The sequence below is a fragment of the Sus scrofa genome, chromosome 10, assembly GCF_054392235.1.
Source record: "Sus scrofa isolate SSC_HxYL_T2T_F1_AM1 chromosome 10, Sscrofa_HxYL_maternal_Yorkshire_Landrace_v2.0, whole genome shotgun sequence".
Classification (NCBI taxonomy): domain Eukaryota; kingdom Metazoa; phylum Chordata; class Mammalia; order Artiodactyla; family Suidae; genus Sus; species Sus scrofa.
Genome location: NC_139392.1, coordinates 51,097,861 through 51,106,014, shown reverse-complemented (window position 1 = coordinate 51,106,014; position 8,154 = coordinate 51,097,861). Strand labels below are relative to the sequence as shown.

Genomic DNA, 8,154 nt, shown 5'->3' with positions numbered 1-8,154 from the left:
AAACTACCAGTATGGCCAAGACAATGAATGCTAATGAAATGCTAGCCATGTTAGTTAGTTATAATGAGAATAGTTCACACTTCTTGAGCCTTTACCAAGGGCCAAGCACTGTTCTCTGTACTTTACATGTATTTGCTCATTTAATCCATACAATTCCACCAGAGATGCATTACTGCTATATACATTTTTAATCTGAAAAAAAAAAAAACTGGAGGAAAAGTTGGAGTAACTGTCCCAATGCTTAATAGCTCATGCGTGGTACAGATATAGTTGAAACCTAGGCAGTCTGACTAGAATTAATTATTCCTTAGAATGGGAGTTTCATGTTTGTGTCTTTCTATAATGGTGGTAGGATGATATTTACCAGTGAATTTTTACCCCTTTGTGTTTCATTGAATTCCTTTGTTTGAATCTTGAAAGTCTTTCTCCAAGCTAGAAAGTCAGACATTAGTCACTCATATGAGATAGAAAGTTATCACCACAGAACCAGGGAATAAATGGTGAAAATTCCTATTTTTTAAATTCAAAAACTCCAGTTCAACTGAAAAACCAAAAAAGACTTGGCAGCTGATAAACTTGATCAAACCAAATAAATATTCTCCATATTGGTGAGTGGAGAAAGCCAAGAACTGGGTGTGAACCAGAAAAGTTTGGGTGGATTATTTTGGGATTCTTGTCCCTTGCTCCCTAATCTTTTTGGGTTAAATCTAGGGTCCAGAATGATAAATAAGATCTTTTGAAAAATCCAAAGGAGAAGGCACTCATGAGTGCCCCTTGACTGGGAGCATGCAAAAGTAATACAGATTCTAGAACTCTTCCATTTACCACATAAATATAAGGTGGCAGCCTAGAGTGTATAGAGCAGCAGGAAAAGCCTAGACTGATAAAGATCTTGAGAAAATCCTCCTGAGTTTTCTGTGGCCACAGAGAGGCATGGGAAAGAATCATAAATTTTCTTATGCAACCCAGGAGGGGTGGGAAAGGGATAATAGATCAAAAGAGCCAGACAGTCATGGAGAAGGAAAATGCAAAATACTTGGACTAATGACCAAAGGCCACCTCTTATAAAATCACCAGAGAGATTTATATTTGGTGTGGATAACAATAACCACTGACAGAGCTGATTGAAGAAAAGCCTCCAAACCACACAGTACAAGAGACACAAAGGCTCAATCCATAAATACATATGCCTTTTGATTGCAGTAACTGAGGCACTTTCTTAACTCATTCTCTCTGCGCTTACCATTGTGAAAGAGGATTGCTCCCACCAGAATGAATGGGTGAAGGCAAAAAGGAAGTCAGTGATGTGAGTATATTCACAGACAGATAAAAATGGGACTTGACAGGTAGCCTAGGAAAATAAATAGCAGAAAGTAAATCACTGGTGGAGCCAAGCCTCCATGTGACTGCAGGTGAATGACTTTATCCTTGGAGGGGAGGAGAGCAATTATTTCTTTGAAATAAGCATGAGTAATGGAAAGATGAACACTGGTGCTGGTAAACTTAGGAGCTGAGCCAGAATAAAGCTGAGAGGCTTTATTGTGATGGAAAAATAAAGGCAAAGGCAACTACTAAAAAGAAGTAATATACTGCACTCGATAGAATTAGACACCACACATAATTTACAGCAGCATCTGCTTTTTCAGATTTTCCTTGATGCTATCTCCATCACCACTAGTACTTGGGGGAAAAGCACCAACCTATAAACTCCATAAGCTTGTCTCATAGCTGTGACACTTGCATCTTTCTTTGGGGGGTCAAGGACTCATACCATCCCAAATAACAGACAAAAGATTGGAGTTTTGAGATAGTAGTACCCTAACCAAAACTATACTGAGAATGCAAGTAAACTACCAGTGGACTTAAGGGATATTTTTTTTTGTGTGTGTATGAGAAAAATGTTCTAACATTGGATTGTGGGAATGATTCCACAATTCTATAAAATCTACTAAAAATCACTATACACTTAAAATGGGTGAATTTTATAATATATGAGTTATACTTCAACAAAAATCATGGAAACAAAAATAATATTAGAAGAAGAAGAAAAAAATAAATACCTCCAAGAAAGATCTGGCTAAAAGAGTATGAAATGTCCTGTTATATTCTGAATCATAGAAATGAACTTAATATAAAATTATTCAATAATCAGAGCTCCCATCATGGTGCAGTGGAAACAAATCTGACTAGGAACCATGAGGTTGCAGGTTTGATCCCTGGCCTTGCCCAGTGGGTTAAGGATCCGGCATTGCCATGAGCTGTGGTGGAAGTCACAGACATGGCTTGGAGATGGCATTGCTGTGGCTGTGGTGTAGCCTGGCAGCAACAGCTTCGATTAGACCCCTAGCCTGGGAACCTCCATATGCCGTGGGTGCAGCCTTTAAAAAGTCCAAAAAAAGACAAAAAAAAAATGTGGATAGCAACATGCACATGAAAAGGTGCTCAACAGGTAATCATCAGGGAAATTCAGTCAAAACCACCATGACATATCACTTCATGCCTGTCAGTATAGCTATTATCAAAAAAAGACAACAAATATCAAGTGTTGGTGAGTATTTGGAGAAAAGGGAATTCTTGTTCACTGCTGGTGGGAATGTAAATTGGTGCAGTCACTGTGGAAACAGTATGATGTTCCTCAAAAAATTAAGATCTACCAAAAGATCTAGTAATTCTGGGAATTTTTCTGAAGAAAATACAAACATTAATTTGAAAAGCTATATATACTCCAATGTTCATGGCAGCATTATAACATTATTAATAATAGCCAAGTTATGGAAGCAACTTAAGAGTGGCTCAAAGATTAATGGATAAAGAAAATGTGATACACACACACACATATACACACATGCACACATTGCAATGGAATAGTTCTCAGTCATTAAAAAGGTGAATCTTGCCATTTGTGACAATATGAATGGGCCTAGAGTGTAAAATACTAAGTGATACAAAGTCAGAGGAAGACAAATACCATATACTTTCATTTATTTGTGGAGTCTAAAAAAAAAGAACAAACATAAGAAAACATAAATAGACTCAGATACAGAGAACAAATTGGTGGTTGTGGAGAAGAGTGAGGTAGGAGGATGAATGAAGGAGATTAAGCACAAACTTCCAGTTATAAATGTCATAGTATATAATGTTACAGCATAGAGAATGTAGTCAATATTTTAGTAAGTTTGTATGGTGATAGATGGTAACCAGACTTATAGTGGTGATCATTTCACAATATATAAAATTTCAAATTATGATGTACACATGAAATGAACACAATATTTTAAATTAATTATAATTCAATACATAATAAATAAAGAGAAACATTATATAACTTAATACCTAAGTTTGTAATGGGGTTTAAGGATTTTTTTAAAAAACATTTTAGGGAAAAAAGAAAAAGAAAAATGAATACTTATAAATCAATTTTTTATTTTTACTTACATATGTATTATGACATGTTAAGTGAGACATGTACATTATAATATTCTGAAAATATCATATTCAGCAAAGACTGACATAAATCAATCCATAATGAAAGGTTTTAGACAAAGATGATATGTGAGACGTGTTCCTATTCTAGTGATCCATTGGTCTAAAAAAGTTTTTCTCAACTTGAATCATCCACAAAGAGAAAATGGAATCGGCAGGGGAATCTTTCATGTTTTCTATTGTCATTGCACTAGAGAGCAATTACCTGGTTAATTAGCCATCCTCTTTCCACTTTGGATTCTAAGGAGGCATTTAAATGAACCCCAGGTGGAAGTGCCTCCCTTCTCAAAGCTGGTCAGGAGATTTCAGGGCCAAAGAAGAGTTTGGAAGAGAAGGCCCTCCCACAGGAATGTTCCTTTAGAAGACAGTTGAAAGATGGTAAGTGTCCAATGACTGTCCTAGGAATCTAGGAAACAGTCCAGACTAGGAAGGGGCAGTGGATATTCCATTGGGGTCTGCAGTGGATGGTCCTTTGGAGTTCCCAGACTCCAGTGGAATAAACAACATCAGTGGTTCACCTTCCTCACAGACATCTAGATGAGAACTGTGGTCAATGGCAGCATGGGGCACATAGTAATGGTATTCAAGGACTCTGACTCCCAACTTGAGAGCCTCCTTCATCCATATAGCCATGTTTTCCCTCCATCATAATCAAAACAGAGCAAATTCTACCTACTTCCAGGAATTGTGCAAGGTACTCAGTGTATGATCTCTTGATATCCTTACTGTGACCCTACAACAAATCATTATATCTCTATTTCATGAGTGAAGAAACTGAGGTTCAGAAAAGTTAAAGTAACTTGGTCCAGGTTATGTAGTAAGTGCATTTGACTCAAGTCTCTAACACTTTTCTTCCTCCTCTTGCAAATCTATCTGATTTTATATTCATTCAGGGTTACACTCAGAACCTCTTTCTAAAGAAGACCTTCTCAGTTTACTATGAGTTCTTGACAATTGGTGTTATTTCTCAATGAACAAGTACATTCTTGCCATCAGCAAGACATCTTTCTGTTATCAAGAAAATCATGCAGGATATAGGAGTTATATTTTTAGGTACATTGTGACAATCTCCTGCATTGACCATGATGGAAAATAATATTTAAAAAGGAATGTATATATTTATAAAATGATATCAAAGTGAAACAATGAAGGAATGTTTTCCTTAACACTTATCAAAATGTTCTGTTACTTTAAAATAAAATATAGTTATAAGTAATTATAAAATGTTGTGCAGGACTGGACATAGGATTCATGGACTATTAGATTAAAAATCGGGCAGATTTTGAGTTCCAGTGGTGACTCAGGAGTAACGAATCTGACTAGTATCCATGAGGACATGGGTTTGGTCCCTGGCCTTGCTCATTGGGTTGAGGATATGGCATTGCCTTGAGCTGTGGGGTAGGTCAAAGATGCAGCTTGGATCTGGTGGTGTTATGGCTGGCAGCTACAACTCCAATTTGACCCCTAGTTTGTGAACTTCCATATGCTGAGGGTGCAGACCTAAAAAGACAAAAAAAAAAAAAATTGGGCAGAAGGGAATTTGTAAACAACTTCATCATAGAAGTGACTTTAATCAATGCAGAAATCATTCAATTAATTGTGTTAGGACAAGTGACAGTTTGGAGAAAGAAAACCAAAATCATCTCATGTGCATACCTCACTCCGTATACTAATATGCTCAGAAATTTTCAATGTAAATATACAATTATAAGTGAATTAAAATAAAATGTAAAAGAGACTTTTGGATTGTGTAAAGAAGTCTTTTTCAGTATAATACCAAGGCCAGGAACATAAATATCATAGTAAATTGATGATATAAAAATAAGAAAAATCTGTATAACAAATTTCAGTATAAACAATATTGATAATAAGTGACAAACTTGGAAAAGATTTAGCAAAATGTACGAGGGAGAGAGAGATCATCTTTGATATGTTAAGAGCTCATACAAAGCAATGATAAACAACCTACTAAAAATGGGTAAAGGAGTTCTCTTGTGGTGCTGTGGGTTAAGGATCCATCATCATCACTGTAGCAGCTTGGGTCAGGAATTTCCACATGACTTGGGCACTACTTAAAAAAATAAAAGAGTTCCCATCGCGGTGCTGTGGAAATGAATCCGACTAGGAACCATGAGGTTGCAGGTTCAATCCCTGGCTTCACTCAATGGGTTGCTGTGAGCTGTGGAGTAGGTTACAGATGCAGCTCAGATCTGGCATTGCTGAGGCTCTGGAGTAGGCCAGCAGCAACAGCTCCAATTAGACCCCTAGCCTGGGAACCTCCTTATGCCATGGGTGTGGCCCTAAAAAGACAAAAGACAAAAAAATAAAAATAAAAATAAAATAAAAAATAAATAAAATGAAGTGGGTTAAAAAATACATGTATATAAGCAAATCAGTAAAGTCAATGCAAATGAAATCCAATGAAATAATATTTTTTTACCTGTAAGGTTGTCAAAATATAAAGTTAAAAAACTATGGGGAGTATTGATAATGGGATGGTAAGGTATATTGTCATAAAATCTTAACACGTGTAAATTAGTACCAAGTTTTAGACAGCATTTTGGCAATATCTGTGTGTGTATATGTGCACACATATGTGTGCAGAAATATTTGCAAGAATATATCACAAACTATCAAGTGTAACTGGGAAATGGGATTCCCAATGTTTTTTAAAAATAAATTTTATAGTGAGTTATACTGTTTTAAAATGTTCTTTTTTATAGTTTAATTTTTAATTAAAGTGTAGTTGATTTACAATGTTGGGGCAATTTCTGCTGTACAGCAAAGTCACCCAGTCATACATACATACATATACATGTGTATATATATATACACACATTCCATTTCTTATATTATCTTCAATCATGATCTAACCCAAGTGATTGGATATAGTTCCCTGTGCTGTACAGCAGGACTTCATTGCTTATCCATTCTAAATGTAATAGTTTGCATCTACTAACCTCAAACTCCCATTCCATCTAACTCCCTCTCCCCTCCCCTTTGGCAGCCTCAAGTCTATTTTCAATGTCTGTGAGTCTGTTTCTGTTTTGTAGCTAGGTTAAAAAATATTATATATATATATTTTGCTTTTTAGGGCTGTACCTGAGGCACATGGAGGTTCCTAGGCTAGGGGTCTAATTGGAGCTACAGCTTCTGGCCTACACCACAGCCACAGCAATGCCAGATCTGAGCCATATCTGTGACCTACATCACAGCTCATGGCAATGCCAGACCCTTAACCCACTGGGCAAGGCTAGGGATTGAACCCAAAACCTCATGGTTCCTAGTCATATTCATTTCCGCTGTGCCATGATGGGAACTCCAAAAAATATTATTTTGACTATGGATAATTTTGTTCCAAAACCACAAAACTATATCCAAAACAAATATGTTTCATAATACTAAAACAGTCAATCATTAACCCAAGCATCTTTCTGCAGTTTGAAGCAATTTCTCAAGACAATGGCTGGCGGAGGAAACAATACAATAGTCAAAAATTCATTCTTTTGGGATTCTCAGATTTTCCCAAATTCAGAATTGTTCTCTTTGCTGTATTCTTGGGGATTTACCTCTTGACAGTGGTGTGGAATGTGGGCCTCATCCTTCTGATTAGGATGGACTCCTGCCCATGTACTTCTCTTCCTCAGCATCTTATCCTTCTTCTATTTCTGCTATGTTACCTCCAAAACCCCTCAAATGCTCTCAAGCTTCTTCCAGAAGCCTGAATTCGTCTCCTTTACAGGGTGCACCATACAATGCTTTTTCTCTAGCCTGGGTCTGACCTAGTGCTGCCTCCTAGCCACCATGGCTTATGATCGCTATGCTGCTATTTGCAACCCTCTCCTCTACACAGCCATTGTGTCCCCCACACGCCCTGTGTGTGCAGATGATGGTTGGAGTCTATATAACTGGTATCCTTGGCTCATTGATACAACTGTGTGCTTTACTTCAGCTCAATTTCTGTGACCCAAATATTATCAACCACTTCTTTTGTGACCTGCCTCAACTATTAGTCCTCTCCTGCTCTGAAACATTTTTCCTACAAGTCATGAAATTTGTGATAGCAGTGATTTTTGGTGTGACATCTGTCTTAATCATCATGCTATCATATAGTTATATCATTGCTGAAGATAAGCTCAGTGGAAGGCATGTCCAATGCCTTCAACACCTGCACTTCTCACCTGACAACAGTGACTCTTTTCTTCAGATCAGGACTCTTTGTCTATATGTACCCCAGTGCTAATAACGCTCTGAGCTATGATAAGATGGCATCTGTCTTCTACACAGTGGTGACCCCCATGGTGAATCCTTTGATTTATTCTAAGGAAAAAGGAAATTAAAGATGCCCTTAAGAGGTTTAAGAAGAGACTGTTTTCCCATCATCACAGTTAATTAATGGTCCGATAGGTTAGTGACCCTGTTGACTGGAAGTTTCCAGACTCAGGAAGGGAAATGCATGTAACTTCATTCAACATCGCTAATGCTCTGGCAGGATTGCAATTGAGTCAAAACATCCAAATCCAGAACCGGCTGAGTGCCATGCAAAACCTGTGGCTTCTTTGAGTCTTGACAGTAGACTCTTCTCTCTTACACCAGCAATGACTTCACAAAGCAGTTAATATATCTTTTATTTTTTTATTTTTAAAGGTTTTATTGAAGTATAGCTAATTT

The 8,154-nt window shown here is 37.1% G+C and overlaps 1 pseudogene; it reads left to right on the top strand.

Moving 5' to 3' along the window:
* Positions 1 to 6,945: 6,945 nt before the first annotated feature.
* On the top strand, positions 6,946 to 7,875 carry LOC146399410 (olfactory receptor 5AN6-like; annotated as a pseudogene).
* Positions 7,876 to 8,154: the final 279 nt, after the last annotated feature.